Source organism: Sapajus apella, unplaced genomic scaffold, assembly GCF_009761245.1.
Source record: "Sapajus apella isolate SASKATOON/1434 unplaced genomic scaffold, GSC_monkey_1.0 scaffold166, whole genome shotgun sequence".
Classification (NCBI taxonomy): Eukaryota; Metazoa; Chordata; class Mammalia; order Primates; family Cebidae; genus Sapajus; species Sapajus apella.
The window spans coordinates 1,560,194-1,563,287 of NW_022437106.1; the positions used below are offsets into that span (position 1 = coordinate 1,560,194).

Below are 3,094 nucleotides of genomic sequence, written 5' to 3' on the forward strand. Positions count from 1 at the left end.
ATTATAGCAGAGGCATACAAAATAAAAATTTTATAGTTTCTCTGACCTCACTGGAGGACCTCTGCCATAGCTAAGAAAAATAGCCCACATTTCCAGAGTACTTAGCTAGGGCTGGGCACTGGTCTATACACAAATTTTAAGTCTCTCTCTCTCTCTCTCTTTTTTTTTTTGAGACCGAGCCTCGCTCTGTCATCCAGGCTGGAGTGCAATGGTGTGATCTCGGCTCACTGCAACCTCCACCTCCCAGGTCCCAGCAATTCTCCTGCCTCAGCCTCCCGAGTAAGTGGGATTATAGGCGCCCACCATGTCCAGCTACTTTTTTGTATTTTTAGTAGAGACAGGGTTTCACTATGTTGGCCAGGCTGGTCTTGAACCCCTGACCTCAGGTAGATCCACCCACCTCAGCCTCCCAAAGTGTTGGGATTACAGGTGTGAGCCACTGCACCTGGCCTGAATTTTAACTCAATCAGTCTTTCAAAAACGCTAGAAGGCAGGAACCATTACCATCTTGACTTTACAGATGGGAAAACTAAGGGGACACAGCTTGCCTGAGGTCACACTGTTAGTGAGCACTGCAGCTGAAACCGGGGCCTGGGCAGCCTTGGGGCCAGTCCCTGCCCCGAACCTCTAGACCAAGTCTGAGATGACTTTGCTTCTTCTTCCTGAGGCGAAACAGTTGGACAGAAGAATTCTGGGATTTCTCCCTAACCTCCATCCTCCACCCCACTCAAGCCCCGAATTTGTGAGATGTAGAGATCCCGGGCATTCACTGGGCTACATCAACAATGGGGAACGCTCAACATCCCTAGTCACTAGGGAAATGCAAATCAAACCCGCAATGAGATACACCTCACACCAATCAGAAAGGCCTTCATTTATTTATTTATTTGACAGAGTCTCGATCTGTCACCCAGCCTGGAGTGCAGTGGTGAGATCTCGGCTCACTGCAACCTCTACCTCCCGGGTTTGAGCAATTCTCCTACCTCAGCCTCCGAAGTAGCTGGGATTACAGATGCCCACCACCATGCCTGGTTAATTTTTGTATTTTTAGTAGAGATGGGGTTTCAGCATATTGGCCAGGCTGGTCTCAAACTCCTGACCTCAAGTGATCCGTCCGCCTCAGCCTCCCAAAGAGCTGGGATTACAGGCATGAGCCACTGTAGCTGGCCAGAATGGCCACTATTAAAAAGTCAAATAATAATAGATGCCGGCAAGGTTGCAGAGAAAACAGAATGCTTATACACTGTTGGTGGGAATGCAAATTAGTTCAGCTACTGTGGAAGCACTCTGGAGATTTTGCAAAGAACTTAAAATACAACTACCATTCAACCCAAGAATCCCTACTGGTTATAAATCCAAAGGAATATAAATCCTTCTACCATAAATACGCATGAACGCATATGTTCATGGCAGCACTATTTACAATAGCAAAGAGATGGAAATAACCTAGATTTCCATCAGGATGAACTGGATAAAGAAAACATGATACGAGCTGGCTGTGTTGGCTCATTCCTGTAGTCCCAGCTTTTTGGGAGGCCAAGGCGGGTGGATCACTTGAGGTCAGGAGTTCAAGACCAGTCTGGCCAATATGGCAAAACACCATCTCTACTAAAAATATAAAAATTAACCAGGTGTAGTGGTGCACCCCTGTAATTCCAGCCACTTGGGAGGCTGGGGCAGGAGAATCACTTGAACCTGGGAGGCAGAGATTGCAGTGAGCCAAGATTATGCCACTGCACTCCAGCCTGGGCAACAGAGCAAGACTCTGTCTCAAGACAAAAAAAAAAGAAAAAAGAAAACATATACATACACACTATGGAATACTACACAGCCATAAAAAAGGATAATGTCCTTTGTAGCAATATGGCTGGAGCTGGAGGCCATTATCCTAAGTGAATTAACTCAGGAACAGAAAACCAAACACCACATGTTCTGACTTATAAGTGGGAGCTAAACATTAAGCACACAAGGACACAAAGAAAGGAATAGCATCTCACTCATAAGTGGGAGTCGAACAATGAGAACACATGGACACAGGGAGGGGAACATCACACACCCGGGCCAGTTGGTGGGTGGGGGGCTAGGGGAGAGATAGCATTAGGAGAAATACCTAATGTAGATGATGGGTGGATGGGTACAGCAGACCACCATGGCATGTGTATACCTATGTAACAGAACGACACACTGTGCACATGTACACCAGAACTTAAAGTACATGGACAGCGAGCCCTTGGGCCGTGTCTCCTTTGAGCCGTTTGCAAACAAGATTCCAAAGATAGCAGAAAACTTTCGTGCTCTGAGCACCGGACAGAAAGGTTTTGGTTGTAAGGGTTCCTGCTTTCACAGAAGTATTCCAGGGTTTACGTGTCAGGGCAGTGACTTCACATGCCATAATGGCACTGATGGCAAGTCCATCTACGAGGAGAAATTTGATGATGAGGACGTCATCCTAAAGCATACAGGTCCCGGCATCTTGTCCCTGGCAAATGCTGGACCCAACACAAACGGTTCCCAGTTTTTCATCTGCACTGCCAAGACTGAGTGGATGGCAAGCATGTGGTCTTTGGCACGGTGAAAGGAGGCATGAATATAGCGGAGGCCATGGAGCACTTTGGGTCCAGAAATGGCGAGACCAGCAAGACCAGCACTGCTGACTGTGGACAGTGCTAACAGGTTTGACTTGTGTTTATCTTAGCCACCAGACCGCTCCTTCTGTAGCTCAGGAGAGCACCCCTCTACCCCATTTGCTCGCAGTATCCTAGAATCTTTGTGCTCTCGCTGCAGTTCCCTTTGGGTTCCATGTTTTCCTTGTTCCCTTCCATGCCTAGCTGGATTGCAGAGTTAAGTTTATGATTATGAAATAAAGACTAAATTGCCAAAAAAAAAAAAAAAGGAACACTAGACCTATGTGTGGGTGGAGGGTGGGAGGAGAGTGAGCATTGAAAACTACCTTCCGGGTATTATGGTGATTACCTGGGTGACAAAATTATCTGTATACCAAACCTCCATGACATACAATTTACCCATGTCACAAACCTGCATATGAGGCCGGGTGCAGTGGCTCCCACCAGCACTTTGGGAGGCCGAGGTGGAA

At 47.1% G+C, this 3,094-nt stretch overlaps 1 pseudogene across 1 annotated transcript; it reads left to right on the forward strand.

Annotated features, from left to right (window-relative positions):
- Positions 1 to 2,215: 2,215 nt before the first annotated feature.
- On the forward strand, positions 2,216 to 2,873 carry LOC116542284 (annotated as a pseudogene). The gene has a single exon (XR_004265144.1). The product of XR_004265144.1 is annotated as a peptidyl-prolyl cis-trans isomerase A pseudogene (transcript).
- Positions 2,874 to 3,094: the final 221 nt, after the last annotated feature.